Genomic DNA, 17,208 nt, shown 5'->3' on the forward strand with positions numbered 1-17,208 from the left:
TCTCTAGAAGTAATCTAGAAAAGTTGGGACACCTGTAGGATTTGGTAGCACCAACTTTCAAGGCTTGATCAACCTCCATTGCTGCAGAACAGCTTTAAGTTGCTAACCCATTTCTGATCCCTGAAAAAGGCCTTTTCGTGTAATACTGAAATGTACATTATTTTTAGGTTTTGGGTAACCGTACCTTTTTTTTATCCCTTGGCAGTTCACCACTTACCTTTGTACCATTTCAAGCTACTCATTGGACATGAACTACTTGAATTTCAAGAAAAAAAATGAAAAAATTTGGGCGTTCTTAAACTTTTAACTGGTAGTGTACTTTGATAAGGGCCCCAGTGAGCCCAGAACAGGGCTGCTGGTCCAGCTCTCTGTTTTTAGGTTCTATTTTCTAAAGGGTCTTTCCCTAATAGGAACTCTAAGAACAGCTTAATCTGGACTTGAGGAAATGCACCTACCTTCTGACTGCTTCCATAGTTAACCATCTCGGTAGCCCTTTAGCTGAGTTGCCCTTTCAGTCAGTTTTTTCAGTCACTTTCCTCCAAATGATCAGAGTAAGTTGCTGCATTATGTGTAGAGTTTAGGATGAAACCCCCAGGAATAAATTTAGAAAAATCTCACAGACACAATAGCTCAACTTTTTATTACCATCTGATGTTATAGGTGGCTCATCAAAAGTCCTACCTCTTTTTAGTTGCTACCTCTTTTTAGTTGCTGAGTTGCTTGTGTTTTTCCAACAACAACAACAACAACAGAGGTTTCTGTAGACACACACCTCACACTGTTCCCTTCTTGTTTGACACAGATGAGACTGTTCCGGTACCAGAACCACGTCCCATCAGATATTACCAACAGAAGCTTCAATCAAACTTCCAGGACACGTTTCTATGTGCAACAGAGGGGTGGGAAGAAGATGAGCAGCTTCTGGTTGATATCTACACAGAGCTGTACATCACAGCTGGCCGGGACGTGCACGTTAACACACAGCATGAGGTCCGACAGATTGACAAGGTGTGGAAGCCATCAGACACAGAGACACAGATCCAACCTAGAGACATTTTCAAGCATCCTTCTGGAAAAGACATACCCATCAGAACAGTGATGACCAATGGAATTGCAGGGATTGGAAAAACATTCCTCGTGCACAAGTTTGTGTTGGACTGGGCCGAAGAAAGAACCAATCAAGATGTGCATCTTATTTTCCCATTCACTTTCCGTGCCCTGAATTCACTGCAGGGACAAGAGTTTGGTTTGGCAGAGCTCATTCATTTCTGTATCCCAGAAACTAAAGACATCCCAGTGGAGGCTTTAAATTACGTCTTTACAGCTCTGCAGTCATCAGGAACCAGCAGCTACAAGAAGAGCAGATTCAAACTGCTGTTTGTGTTTGATGGACTGGACGAGAATCGCCTTCATCTGGACTTTGATGTCAACAACATTCGCTCCCTGGATGTAACAAAGTCAACTAAAATAGAAGTCCTGCTGAGGGAACTGATCAGTGGAAAACTGTTGCGCTCAGCTCGCCTCTGGATAACCACATGACCTGCAGCAGCCAATCAGATCCCTCAAAACCTCATCAACACTACAACAGAGGTCAGAGGTTTCACCGACCCACAGAAGGAGGAGTACTTCAGGAAGAGATTCAAGGAGCAGACCAGCAGCATCATCTCCCACATGAAGAAGTCATGAAGCCTCCACATCATGTGCCACATCCCAGTGTTCTGCTGGATCACTGCTACAGTTCTGGAGGATCTGCTGGAAACCAGAGAGGAAGGAGATCTACCCAGAACCCTGACTGAGATGTACATAGAGTTTCTAAGATTTCAGATTGATCACACAAAAGAAAAGTATGGTCCAGAGAAGTGCATTCAGTACATTAAGTCATTAGCTAAACTGGCTTTTGAACAGTTGCAAAAGGGCAACCTGATCTTCTATGAGAAAGATCTGAGAGGAAGTGGCATCGATGTGAGTGAAGCCTCAGTGTACTCAGGAGTGTTCACAGAGATCTTCAAAGCAGAGCGTAGATGGAAACAGAAAGACAAGGTGTTCTGCTTCATCCATCTGAGCGTTCACGAGTTTCTGGCTGCTCTTCATGTCCATCTGACCTTCATCAACTCTGGAATAAACCTGCTGGAAGAAGAACAACAAACAACCTCCAACAAACCTGATCCAGCAGGTTTCTACCAGAAAGCTGTGGACGAGGCCTTACAGAGTCCAAACGGACACCTGGACTTGTTCCTGCGCTTCCTCCTGGGTCTGTCACTGCCGACCAATCAGAATCTCCTACCAGGCCTGCTGACACAGACAGAAAGTAGCTCACAGACCAATCAGAAAACAGTGGAGTACATCAAGGAGAAGATCCGTAAGAATGTGTCTGTTGAGAGAAGCATCAATCTGTTCCACTGTCTGAATGAACTGAACGATGTTTCTCTAGTGGAGGAGATCCAACGGTCCCTGAGATCAGGACGTCTGTTCAGACATGAACTGTCTCCTGCTCAGTGGTCAGCTCTGGTCGTCATCTTACTCTCATCAGGAGAAGATCTGGACGTGTTTGACCTGAAGAAATACTCTGCTTCAGAGGAGGCTCTTCTGAGGCTGCTGCCAGTGGTCAAAGCCTCCAAGAAAGTTGTGTAAGTAGTTGGAGACTGAAGATCCTTTTTCATTTTGCTGCTGTTTCATCAGTATAATCTGCTTTTTGTCTCTTCAGACTGAGTGGCTGTAATCTGTCAGAGAGAAGCTGTGGAGCTCTGTCCTCAGTCCTCAGCTCCCAGTCCTCCAGTGTGACAGAGCTGGACCTGACTAACAACAACCTGCAGGATTCAGGAGTGGAGAGTCTTTCTGCTGGACTGGAGAGTCCACACTGTAAACTTGAAGCTCTCAGGTCAGGACTCATCAACCTGTTCAACTGATGACCATTTGAAATGTGTTTTTCTTCATGATGAGCAGAATAGCTGAGGTGGGAGGTTTTCTGTATTAGTATGACTCAGATCAGTTGTGTTACTGACCTTTAGCTCTAGTTTCTCTTAATGAGGCCTCTTCCACTACAGGAACTGAACAACCTGGAACCTGCATCATAGAACCAGAACCTGTAAGAACCTGTGAAGTCTTGGTTCCAGGTTCTGTTTTCGTTCCCACTGTTTTACTAAATAGAATGTTTCAGATAGATGTTGATAAAAAGGAAATTCCAGAACAAACATTTCATGTTCACACTTGAACTTGTGTTATGGCTCTTCTCCAAGTTGTTTTCTCCTGACTAGATCCTTGCTTGTGTTGTTTCTACTCTCAGATGTTCGTCTCTTTGGATAAAAGCGTCTGATAAAAGAAACTGTAGAACGTTCAGTTTTTTCAATGACTGAACTCAGTGCAGTTCAGCTGGTGGACAGTTGGACTGTTGTTTCCATTCTTATTTGAGGTTCAGGTACAATTCCTTCTCACCATTGGAGCCCAAACGGCCACTTAAGCAGTGCTGCCTTCTGTCTCCACTGAGATCAAAGGGATCCTCAGTTCAGATCCTCTTGGGTTCACCTCCTCCGATGTTATGGATCCTGATCCCATCACTCCCAACTCTGTCTTCATTGGGCGGCAGGACACGTCCCTACCTCAGATGGTTTATGAGGAACTGAGATTTTGGGTTGAAGAACATGACAACATATTCAGATACTGGCTGAAGATTTTTGGAAAGACTTCCTGGAACAGCAGCTTCCAGGACTCCAGGTCTGTCAGAAATGATGGAGTGAAGCAGCAGCCCTGCAGGTGAGGACAGTCATCATGACTGTTGATAAGCAGTGTCCTCATGTCCTCTGGTCTGTGGGTAAGGTCAGTCCAGTCTTCCTGCTCCTGATGGCTGAGTCCCATTGTTACAACTCGGCTCCACAGTTGCAACAAAAACTCGGAGACAACCACTGTACGGTGAGAAAACAAAGATTTATTGCTAACTACAAGTAGCCCACAATGCCGTCAAGGCCCAAACGACACAAAACCCCAAATGTGAGGCTGGAGCTCCGCAGACACCAGCTCCTGTCAGCGAGCCCCGTCTAGGCTGGAGAGGAGAGCAGTTAAATGCAGCTGAGCCACTGATTGCAGGTGTGGCTCAGTCAAGTGACGACCCTCGGCTCCTGATCAGGCACATCTGGTGTCGAGATGAAGGGTCGTCACACACACCCCCCCTTAAGACGATGCTCCTCCTGAAAAATCTGGAACAGCCGCATCAACAATACCAACACAACTCAATGCTTTAAGTTGAATTGGTCAACAATTTCCCACACCCCGGAAACTGTACAAACTCTTATACTGACAAATTTCAGTCGACTGGACACAATGTCCAAGCTATCATACTCACCAGTCCTACGTAGACCACTCCAGGAAACCCCTCATCTCCATGCTGCACCCAGCAACCTCTGGTGGCAGGAGGAGCATTTTTAAGAGTGTAGGAGGAGAAACAAACAGGGACCAGGAGGACCACGCATGAATCCAATGAGCACAGTTTTACAAACCAGGGACTCTGGACAAACAGCCACCACATCTTCAGAGCTAATGTGGCATGCATCCAAACAGTGGGACGGTAAAAACACAACTATGACCAACATTCGGTTACCAGTTCATGCTCCCCTTCACAGGACTGATGCTGCAGGGCATAGGCTTAAACCGACTGACGACCTGGTTAACCTCAGCCTCACGGTCATACCAGCACTCTTTACTCAGAGGAGGGGAAAGCTGGCTCTTCCTCGCTTTAATATAGAGAGACACATCCCGTTTCATGTGAGGCCAAAAGAAGTGCTTACGGATGTACCAGTACATCTTGCGTACCCCCAGATGTCCACACCGACCGTATGATGTCCTCAGTACCTCCCCCTGGAACACTGAAGGCACAACAATCTGAAAAATAGGATCACAAGTGAAACCTTTCCCCTTTGGCACCCATTTTCTTAGCAACAGGTTGTTGTTTATCAGATAACCTGGTGCAGAACTCTCCCCATGTAAGAGCCCAGAATTAAACATTGCACTGAGGGAGGGATCAGCTCGTTGTTCTGCTGCCAGGTCACTGTGAGAAACAGAAGGAAAAACATCAGGTAACCCAACAGTGACGGACCCACTATCCTCAGTACCACTCAGCTTAAGGTCTGATTCTGCTTCTCTAGCCCACATGGTCCGGGCAGCTGTACCGCCACCAGGAAAACATTCTACAACACCAGGAGAAGCTGTTACCACAGGTTGAGGTGGACCATCAGCCCACACACGGCTACCAGCCAGGTCATTCCCCAGAATAACCTGCACCCCCTGGACTGGTAGAGCCGGTCGCACCCCCATGGTCACCTCACCCTGAACCAACCCACAGTCCAACCTCAGTTTATGGGCTGGAACAGGCAGCACATCCAAATCCATTCCCTTCATCAGAACCTTATCACCAGTAGCAGTGAACTGAGAGAACGGCAGCACAGAACTCACAATATATGAGCGGCTCGCTCCTGTATCTCTCAGGATTTTAACTGGTACTTTACCATCAGTACCTACCAGTGACACGTAGCCATCAGACACAAAAGCTGAGAAGTCAGACTGCAACCTCCCATGGACCACTGCAGATTCTCCCTTAACTCTGCGAGAACAGACCCCAGGAGAGAGAACACCAGTTAACCTCCTGCCAGGAGCAGCCAGCGCCACAGGCTCCACCTGCCCACCTTCAGGATTACTCTTTAACGGACACTCAGCCTTCCAGTGTCCCCTACCTCTACAGTAGTGGCAGATGTTCTTCTGGTCCCCCTGTGCCTGACTACACACTGACCTATCTGTTCTACTTTTACCAGATTCCGAAGCTCGATAGTCATAATGCCCCCGATGAGTTAATACATAATCATCGGCGAGGGCTGCCGCTTTCTCTGCTGTCTTCACCTTATGTTCACTAATATAGACGGCAATATGTGGAGAAACTGAATCCTTAAACTGCTCCAGAATAACTAACTCACACAGAGCATCAAATGTATTAACATTTAGTGAAGAACACCACCGATGAAAATGTATACTTAGCTCCCTGGCAAACTCCATGTGAGTCTGGCGACCAGACTTCTCCCAGGACCTGAACCTCTGTCTGTAGGCCTCAGGTACCAACTCATAGGCCTTAAGAACAGCGGCTTTGACCAAAGTATAGACCCTGCTGTCTGCAATACTGAGTGCACAATACGCCTCCTGAGCCTTACCTGTGAGAACACACTGCAGGAGTAACGTCCTCTCGGTGTCAGACCAGCCTCTGGTCTCAGACACTCTCTCAAACAAAGAAAAGAACGTATCAGGATCACGTTCACTAAACGGAGGAACCAACCGCAGATTCGTGGACACATCAAATGAAGGTGGAGGACCAGATGAACCTCCAGGAGTCTGACCCACGACCCCAGCAGATCTCAGGCTTAATAAGCGCTCCTCCAGCTCAAGCTTTTTCAGTTCCACTTGTAACATCAGCAACCTCTCACGCTGCTCAAATGTTAAAGCCGAGCTGCTCGGAGCAGCTTCACCAGAAGCAGTAGCTTCACCAGAGTCTAACTCAGCCTCCACAGCCTGAACTTTAGGCTGGAGAACCCCTGCATCAAGTAGGTTCATTTTCAGGATGTGTTTCATATTGTCTTTAGATCGTTTATCACCTACATCCATTTTAAAGTACTCTGCTATTTTCACTAACTGCTCCCGTGAACAGCGGTCTAACAGCTCCTCTGATGGAGCTTTCAAAAAATCCTCCACCGAAGCCATGACTCAGCACAAACCGAATAACCACAATGATACCGACAGGTTTAATCAGCTGCTCTGTCTCGAAGCTCTCTGCAGCGGAAACAGCTGACTGGTCACCGTGGCTCCGTCCCTCTAACTGCCTCAAACAGAATCCAACTACTCTCCCCCCTAGTCTTCAGGCGGTACTTGTGGCGGGTATTTACGCACTGATCTCCCGCAGGCCCGGTGAAGCAACCGAAGATCGGCGACTCCACCTGCAGCCTCGGACGTGCTCCCGAGACAACTGCTCTAACCACGTTCTCGCCACACTACCGACCCCCCAACGGACTCCAAGGGAGTTCGCTCTGAAGCCTAACAGGGACAGAACCACAGCGACTTACCACCGCTGTGCCGCTGCAGAAACACACGAACTCAGAAACGAACACAGCATCACAGCGAGCACTAAACAGAACTCCAAGATCTGTCCACTCACCATACACGTGTCTCCGAACACCCAGAACGCGCCGATCCTCCTAAACTGAATGAATGAACAGGCCACACAGCGTCACTCCCGACACTACAAAGCACCTGAGTCATTCACAAAAATCTCAGTCTCCGCCCACAACGGCACTCACACAGACCAGCTGCCGCTGTTTACACTGGTTGGACTGTTTGGACGAGCCCCCATTTGTTACAACTCGGCTCCACAGTTGCAACAAAAACTCGGAGACAACCACTGTACGGTGAGAAAACAAAGATTTATTGCTAACTACAAGTAGCCCACAATGCCGTCAAGGCCCAAACGACACAAAACCCCAAATGTGAGGCTGGAGCTCCGCAGACACCAGCTCCTGTCAGCGAGCCCCGTCTAGGCTGGAGAGGAGAGCAGTTAAATGCAGCTGAGCCACTGATTGCAGGTGTGGCTCAGTCAAGTGACGACCCTCGGCTCCTGATCAGGCACATCTGGTGTCGAGATGAAGGGTCGTCACACCCATCAACTGAAGTGTTGGTGAAGGATAGAACATCCATCCCACCTGTAGTGAGGTTCATGGTCTCTCTGCTCTCCTTGAAGAGGAGCTACACCCTCATAGGGACCCTATGACCCTTTTCAGATGTGAGGCTGTTAAAAGGTTGTTGGTTCCTTTCAGACTGTAGGGACTGAGAGCCAATCACTGGGCAGCAGAGTGTCTCCTGAGAGAATGAAGAGTCCAGCTCACTGACGCTATGAGGAGTCCAGACTTCATCAAGAGTGGAGATAAACAGTTTAAACACGAGTTTGGAGATCCTTAGTTTGGTTCCAGTGGGATTCATGTGTCAGTGAAAACCAAAGCATGAGTCTCAAGAACACAAGTAGAAGTGAAGGAACCTGAAGAACAAGGACTGGAGATCAGAAGATGTTTGTTCTGTAACAGAGATGTAACTGAGTCTGACAGTGATTTTATCGCTGCCATCAACATCAGTTTTTTTCTCATGCATTTTTTATTGGGTTTTCAGCATTTACATACATTACATACGTCTCCTCAAGGGACAAACAACCCAATTATGTTTTTTCCCCAATGTAAAAACATCTCAAACAATATACACCCCCACACATACATATAGATGAAGAAAATTATAGAAAACAAAAAACACCAGCATTGACAATAGAAGCAAAACACAACAAACCATAACAAAAACATATCAGACAAATAAGTAAACAAAAAAATAAAACCAGTAGAAATACAATAAATTATAATAAATAAATTATACGAATAGTAAGTAAAGCTAGGTATCAAAAAGCATTACAGTGTGTTCCAAGTTGGTCTTTATCGCCTGTTAACATCCTGCTCTATGAAACTGTCAAATATATGTTAGTCTACTAAAGATGACCTATTGTTGACTAAGGACAGAAAAAGGCTCCAAGTCTTATGAAAATGATCTGAACAACCTCTAATACTGAACTTATTTTTGTCTAAATGAATGAAGGACATTAGGTCTTTCAACCAAGAATTAGAAAATGGAGGTTTTTGATCTTTCCAGTGAAGTAACGTTCATCTGTATGGCACAAGAGAGGAAAAAGCAATAATATTTCTTTATCTGACAGAAAAACGAGCGAAGTCCTCAGGTACACCAAAAACAGAGATAAAGGGCTCCGCTCCCTCTGGGATACCGATCACTCGGAGGTTCTATTTTTTGGAGCATGAGATCAGGTCCTCCACAGCCAGCTGAAGTTTCTCATTCACCTGCTTGGCGGTCTTGAATTGCGATCTCAGTGCGGTCACGTCCATTGTTGTGGAAAAATGTCTTCACAACTTGAGGCCTCTTCAGTTCTGGCTCTAAGTTCTGATTGCTAAAAGTTTACAAGTCCAAAAATAATAACAGCCTAAGTCTCTCCAATACAGGCAGAAAAGAGTCTGAGTCAATCTTCAGATTCAAAGAAGATGTGTTTTATTCCTCCACGTACAGGTCAAACACACTGAGAGATACCCCGTGGTATGTCTGAAGACCCTACCTGATGCACTGGCTTTTATACTATTTGGCTCTGGGGCTTTCCACGCCCCAGCCCATCCTTCTTTTTGTGACAGGCCTCCTTCGTTTGACACCATTATAACATAGGTTTCGATTCTAATGGTGTCTGGGCTGTTTGGTACTTTCCAAAAAATAATGAGGGATGGGCAGTTTCGCCAGGTGCAGGTAGCCCTCCCTTCTCTGGCTCCGAGCCCATCCTCATCAACCTTTTTTTATTCATCTTTTACAGTGCATCATCTTTTCTTGGGTACATTGGGTTACACTGACCCAGGTCACGGTGACCCAGGAGCGCATCATCAGAGTGCATCAGACCTTCATCAGGGCATCTCTTGGTCACAATCTCATCATCATCCCATTTTAATGACAAAAAGTAGAAACGTGTATACTGGAGCCGGCAGCGCCAGGCACCGTAATGAGTTGCACCTGCTGAGGTGATAAAAAAACAACATACCAAGCTGGCACAGGTCACAGTGACCTGCACATCTTTAAACACAGGGGTTCGTGTGCTTAATGCTCAGAAGCTACCTTCTATATTAATAACTATATAACTGATTAATCGTTAAATATTGTAAATCATTTTAATGATTAAATATTGTAGATCATTGACATTGATGATACTTATTAAGACCACACATAATGATTATTGAGATTGTACCACTACACCATCTCCAAAGTGGTGATTCCATCCAAGTGAGCAGTGAGAGTCGTCTCCATAGCAGCAATAGTGACGGTGCGTGAGGCTACGGTCTCTGTAATCATTTGGAGTGAGGCTTGGATTGGAGCCAGAGCGGTGTTCAGAGAAGCGGCGAGCTCACTTGTTACACCTTCATGCTTCTGCAATTTGCTGACTACCATGTTCAATATTAGCGGCTCCGCACTAGCTACTGTAGCATTAACCATCTTGCTAGCCACTTTATCTTGTGGGCTAAAGTGCAGAGTTAACTGAAGTTGATTTTTACCGCGAGTGCTGTGAGATTTACTCATTGTGGCTCTTGTTGAGGTGCAGTGGAGCTTCTTGTGGCTTAAAAGGTAAAAATTGGCACAAATCTCAGTGTATAGTTAACAGAAAAGCATCAGTATCAGGGAGCAATTTGTGTACATCTGATTACTCCGTCACCATGACAGGAAGTCCAAGTTGACTGTTTTTCATATTGTAAAGAAGGAAAAAGTCCAAACTGTGACTTGTCCAAGTGTGTGTCCTGATTTGAATCCAACAGACCAACTTTGGGGTATTTTAATGACAAAGGCAGAGCAACACAAACCCTCCAACAAAGAGCAGATGAAGACCTAGTCTCTGAAGATGGTGGAACATCTCTGCAGAAATAGGGTTTCTTCATGCTGAAGAGAATTAAATGTGTCATCAAAAATAAAGATGGACATAGAAAGCAGTGAAAAAAATCCAACATTCTAATGACAGTAATGAAAGATGTACTGACCTTTATTGGATTCATTTCTTGATGTTTGACCTGTATTCTTCATTTAGTAAATCTAAACTGTCAGTTTGTTTTTTAATCAGATCAAATACTTTACTGCTGAGCTTTAAAGTAATCTAATTACTGTAATGTGCTCCACTTTGGATTCTTTTCACATTTAAATAATATTGCAGAGGACTGTCCTCACCATTGCTGTATTCTGGACATAGGGGGATGTATTTGTTGTTAAATTCACTGCTGTCTTTTCAACAGGACAGAAAATACTGTATTTAATGTATTACTTCTTTTCTTCTCTTTGTGTCTTCAGACTTAATAACTGTAATCTGTCAGAGCGAAGCTGGGGAGCTCTGTCCTCAGTCCTCAGCTCCCAGTCCTCAGTCCTCAGCTCCCAGTCCTCCAGTGTGACAGAGCTGGACCTGACTAACAACAACCTGCAGGATTCAGGAGTGGAGAGTCTTTCTGCTGGACTGGAGAGTCCACACTGTAAACTGGAAGCTCTCAGGTCAGGACTCACACTTTGAAACTGATGTGATTTCTATCAGTGTATAAACAGCTAACCTGAGTAGAATCATTCTGCTGATGGGATTCATCAAAAGAGCTTTTACTGAACTTGTGCAAGTGTAGCGGTTGTGTAGGTAATCAAGCACAGAGCATCTTACCTTTTGGCATCAAATCCACCGTTTATTTGCAGGAGCTGGTAAAACACACTGATATTACTCTCACAGTCGCGCACGTGGTAACCTCCCAATCATGCTAAAAACACAAACTAAATTATTCAGCACGGAGGTTAAACTGAGCATTTTTCTAGCGGAGCTTGTACTGGTCATTTTACCATGGCAACCGGACACAGCAGACTGAGACTGCAATGTAGGGACACACACTCCAAGCCTGCAGGGGCCCGGACGTGTGCGTCCACGCCATATCCGGCGGTCACTGTGGGAACCACATATGTAATATGAGATGGCAAGTGGAATAATTAACTCTGCTACACTCCCCCCTACTGATCTCCACTTGCACATCCCAATGAAAACATCACCTTAAAAACAACAAAAAAAAAAAAACAGATAAGCGCTGTGAGAGCATCATGGAACAAGACCACACCAGGTATCAGCAACTCTACATACAAGAATGCATGGAGAAAGATGAAAAAAATACAGTACTGTTCACATTACAGATATCCAGCATTCTAATCAATGACCACTTCTGAAGAATTAGAATGAGAAAAGGGGTCGCGAATCCTCTCAACACTCAGGAAAAACATGCCCGTGTACATGTCAAGTTGCCAGATATCCCATAATAGACACAGTACAATCACAAACCACCTGGATCCTACTATCAGAATCACAGACAGGTGTTAATTTCATTAAAAAACAGATCCCCAGTAAATATCTCAAACACATTGTACAAATCCTCAAACACAAGAACATTAAATACCAGTAAGAACCTTCTGGTGCATCTGTTGAATAAGTCGCACAACAGGTCTAACAACTCTCCCATACCTAGTTGTTGTGTTAGCAGTCTGTTACTGGAGGTAGAGGTAAGTAGAGCATGCCCAACACCAGGTCTGTCCACAGAACCCTCAACAGAAGGTTGCGCAGCACGGGCTGTCACACGAGCAACAGATTGAGTCTCAGGTTGTCCGTCAGGACATAAAGTCTCAACAGGTAAGTCATAGGAAACAGTCCAGTCAGATCCGTTAGCAGTCCCCTCAGAGTCAACAGCCACAGGAACATCACATGAAGCAGTTGGCTGTTCTCCAGAGGCATCTGGGATCTGAGAAATCCACGAGGCAGTTCTGTCCTCAGGGTCACAAACAGGCAGCATAACAGAGCCCACAACACCATCATTCAGCAGAGAGTCATCCGAAGCCTCAGTGGCCAGATCACTGACACACGAACCCCCAACCTCAGGCTCCATGGAAATAGGCAGGAAGTTAACAGGTAATGAGAGGTTCCTGTGAACCACCTTTTCCTGTGCTGTAGCACAGTTCCTGATCCTGAAGGTATGAGTGTTACCATGCTTCTCCACAACAGTGTAGAGGTGGTTCTCCCAGCGATCAGCCAGTTTCCTTCTACCTCGTTCACCTTTGTTAGCCAACAGGATTCGGTCTCCAACATCCACATGGACATCCTTAACCTTGCTGTTGTAAAGGTCAGTTTGTTTCTGCTGCTGTTTTATGGCGGAGATCTGAGCAACTTTCAAAGCCTCAGCCAAATCGTGCCTAAAGCACTGCACATAGGCATCATAGTTGACCACCTGGTCATCTAGAAGAACTGACCCAAACATCAAGTTGACAGGCAGCCGAGGAGTTCTGCCAAACATCAGCTGAAACGGGGCAAAGCCTGTGGTCTCATGTACTGTGGCGTTATTGGAGAAGGTCAGAGATCTCAGCAACTGGGGCCATCGGTGTTTGGCTCTAGGTGCTCTGATCATATTTCCAAGGGATTGGTTGAATCTTTCCACAGCTCTATTGCCCACAGGGTGATAGGGTGTCATGTGTGACTTCTGAACACCAGCATTTAGGAGCATCTCTTTGATAAGACTGCTTTCAAAATTCGCACCTTGGTCTGAATGCACATGCTCAGGGAAGCCATACACGCAAAAGAAGTTGTTCCAGACTTGTTGAGCAACAGCTTTTGCTGACTGGTTGGGACAGAGGTATGCCTGAGCCAGTTTGGTGAAGTGGTCAGTAAACACAAGCATGTCAAGAGACTTGTTGGAGGAATCCTCAGCTGACCAAAAGTCTGTGCAGACCAATTCGAGGGGTCTGGAAGTTGCAACACTCAAGAGGAGCTCTGGCTTATGGTTCAGGGGACTTGCTGAACACACAGCGATGACAGCAGCGTACATAGTCCCGCACATCCCATGCCAGTAGAACCTTTGTCTACTCAGGTACAGCGTCCATCTCTGGCCTTGGTGACCCGCCTCATCATGTACTCCCTTCAGAATGCTCTCTTTCAGTGCAAAGGGCACAACATACTGGTAAGTCTTTCTCCCTGTTACAGCATCTTTTGTGACACGATACAGCACACCGGATCTGACTGTGAGCTTTTCCCAATGTCTTAAGATGCGCAAAGCATCAGCTGGTTCATGTGCATGTTCACATCTTGATGGGCACCTCTGATGCTCCACAAACTGAAGCACACGGTTCAAACACGGATCAGCACACTGCATTGCCATCAGTTTATCCCTCGGCAGGGGATGAACCTCAGACAGCTCAGATGGTTGGATGGATTTAACAAGCTGAGGCAGGAGGAAGACTTGGGCTGGCAGGTGCTCTTGGTCCAAAGACCGAACCAGAAGTGCATCTCGCAGCATTTGCTGCGAGATGCACAAATCCGTAGCCAGAGACCCAACACTTTTGGATGCCACAGGTGCTTGTTGATGCATCTGTAGCATTGCTTGAGGATCAAACAAATGGCGAAAAACATCCTGCACGCAGTCAGTGTTCAAGGCGTTTGCTGCCTCCATGAGTGCACCATAAGGGACCTTTGGGAGACAATGGAGCATACTTGGTCATGCAAAAGGTTCACGACTGAGGGCATCCACGACTATGTTCTTCTGGCCTGGAATGTACTTGATCTCAAAGTCAAAAGGGGCAAGTTTCGCAACCCATCTCTGTTCACAGGCATCAAGTCTCGGGTTACTGAGGATATAGGTCAGTGGATTGTTGTCAGTCCACACAGTGAAACAGTGACCTCCCAACCAGTGACTGAATTTATCACAAACAGCCCATTTAAGCGCTAAAAACTCTAGTCTGTGGGCTGGGTAGCAAGACTGTGCATAGTTAAGAGACTTGCTGGCAAATGCTATAGGTCACGCAACATCGTCGCCCTCTGCTAGCTGAGCAGCACCAAGACCACAAGAAAAGGCATCAACGGACAGTAAAAATGGCCTGCTGAAGTCAGGGTGAGCTAGAGTGGCGTTATCCAACAAAGCCTGTTCAAACTTTACAAAAGCTTCACTGCATTCAGTTGTCCAGTCAGCAGAAATGAGCTTTCTGGTCACAGGTGAGCACCTTTTTCCTTTAGCGTGTCGTGGTTTCTTCACGCCAGATGTCAGGGCAAACAGGGGCTTACTAATGTGGGAGTATCCCTAAAAGAATTGCTGGTAAATCCAACCATACCAAGAAATGATCTTATCTTGGAGGGAGAGGGAACGTTGGTGTTCTTGACCATCAAGTCATTCTCACTCAGGTCCACTGTAGCTCTGACTTTCTCTGGGTCAATGGAGATGCCATCCTTGGTCACAATGTGCCCCAAGAACTTGACAGATGACCGTATGAAGTGGCACTTTTTGGGAGCAAGCTTCAGGTTGTGCGTCTTCAGCCTCTCAAATACCATCTCCAGCCGTTGCAGAGCCACCTGTTCATTTGGAGCAAAGACAAGGATGTCATCAAGGTAACAAAGGAAGCATAGGAAGTCCTGATCTTTGAAGATGCTTATCATCATCCGCATGAACGTTACTGGGCTGTTGCAGAGACCTTGTCCCTTGCCTGTTGTATTCATACAGCCCGAAAGGAGAAGAGAATGCAGTGAACCTTTTGTCGTCTTCGGGGACCTCGACGTTGTAGTATCCAGAGGTCAAGTCCATGGTTGAAAAGAATGCATTTCCTCCGAGAGCAGCCAAAGCATCAGCCTGCTGAGGTAGGGGATGTGCATTCTTAATCGTGCGTGCATTCAGTCAACGAAAATCTGTGCAAAGATGCAGATCTCCATTTTTCTTCCAGACTAGTACTAGCATACTCACTGGAAGACTTCCTTATGATATCCCCTCCTATCCCCCTCCTTCATTTCATTCAAAGCTAAACGTAGCTTCTCGTAGTGTGAAGGGGACAGCTGTCGATAGGGCAGCCTGAACAGTCTGCTGTCACTCAGCTGGATCCAGTGAACAAAGTCTTTGGCCTTTCCATAGTCAAGACTATGGCGGGAGAAGATGGATTCATACTTGGCCACCAAATCAACCAATTTTGTTTTCCAGAATGGAGAAAGCTTGCTTGAGTCAATGTCCTGCAGTCCTAAGTCACAGAGGGCTGAACTGGTAGGTCTGTGTAGATGGCACTCAGAGTCAACAGTCAAACTTTTCTCACTACCAGTGTCAGTCTGATCAGCAGTCTTAGTCACATTGCATTTTACATTGTCAGTTTTGTCATTATCATACAGATAATCAACATCAAAGTCTTCGAATGCTACACAGGGAGACACGTCAGCGATCTTGCAGTTGCGTCGTAAAGTCACTGGTTTATGAGAGGGGTTATTGACTCTCACTGGGACCCAACCATTGCCCCACAATAGTGTCACCATCCGTCCCACCATAACTGTCCTAGGCCCCATCCGAGACACACTCGGCTCCACAATGACTGTACTGCCAGCAGAGAGACATGTATGACTCGGCTGACGACCCCACACCAAATGTTCTTTCATGCTCCAAAGTCACAGCATGTTTTAATTTCACCGTGCCCACTTTGTCAGGGACCTCACTGCCTCTCCATTTCTCCACACCATCCAACAACCGCAGCAGGGCACCTTCCTGACCTGAGGACTGACCTAAGATGGGGGCCTTGTCACAGAAATTCTGAGGAGTCTTCAACGCACGCACAAGATGTTTCATAATGTTGCTTCCAAGAATCAAGTCATCACTCTGGCCATTCACAAAGAGCGTGGGAACCAAAATGTGACAGCTAAACACCTCCATCTTAAGCTCACAGACACCAATAGGGCTCATCCTCAGTCCTCCAAAACCAATTAGAACAACTGACGTCAGGGAGATACTGTCTGCAGAAACAACATTGGCCTTTTCCAGTAGAGGGAGCGTGCGAGAACTCAGAGAACAGGCCATGGAACCACTGTCCAACATAGCACACAGCTTCACAGCATTCTGGACCAATACATCAGTATAGAAAAGGTCATCAGTTGCAGACAGCTTCTGTTTGGTCTGTAATATCACTGTAGAATCACTCCCCTCTGAAGCACAAAACTGGGAATAGACAGATTCAAAGTCAACATCATCACCTGGGGACATGCTATCTGGCCCTTCACTAGTCCGCTCCTCGTGTGGGCCCCCGAGTTTTCCTGCTGGACAGGGATGTCAGGCCGCACAGGTGGTGAGTCTGGAGCCAGACGGGCAGTACAAGTCACAGCCCGTCAGGAGCCAGACGGGCAGTACAAGTCACAGCCCGTCAGGAGCCAGACGGGCAGTACAAGTCACAGCCTGATGACCAGCAGCATGGCAGCGGAAGCACAGACGGTCATTACGACAATGGGTTACGGTGTCATGGATGTCACTACCACAAATCACACATGAACCTCGGTCGAGTGCTATGTCTGAGTCTAGGTGGTCTGGGACACAGAGATGATTCCTGATACAGCAGGCACTCCAGGAGAGTGATAACATGGTTGAGAGACTGACCCTCATTAGACAGAGTTCTAGCAGCAGCAGGTGGTTGTGGAGCAGAAGGGCTCACAGCAGCCTGAACATGGTTATGCAGCACCTCCACAGTCTGGCCTGGACACAAGTTCTCAGCTGGACGACTAGACTGACGTTGCTGGAGTCTCTTTCTCCAGTGATGTCCATCCAG

The 17,208-nt window shown here is 46.4% G+C and overlaps 1 pseudogene; it reads left to right on the plus strand.

The window, feature by feature from the left end:
* LOC111577175 (NACHT, LRR and PYD domains-containing protein 12-like) overlaps nucleotides 1-17,208 on the plus strand; it is a 35,366-nt pseudogene that overhangs the window by 12,140 nt on the left and 6,018 nt on the right.

This window comes from Amphiprion ocellaris, chromosome 24 (genome assembly GCF_022539595.1).
Source record: "Amphiprion ocellaris isolate individual 3 ecotype Okinawa chromosome 24, ASM2253959v1, whole genome shotgun sequence".
NCBI lineage: Eukaryota > Metazoa > Chordata > Actinopteri > Pomacentridae > Amphiprion > Amphiprion ocellaris.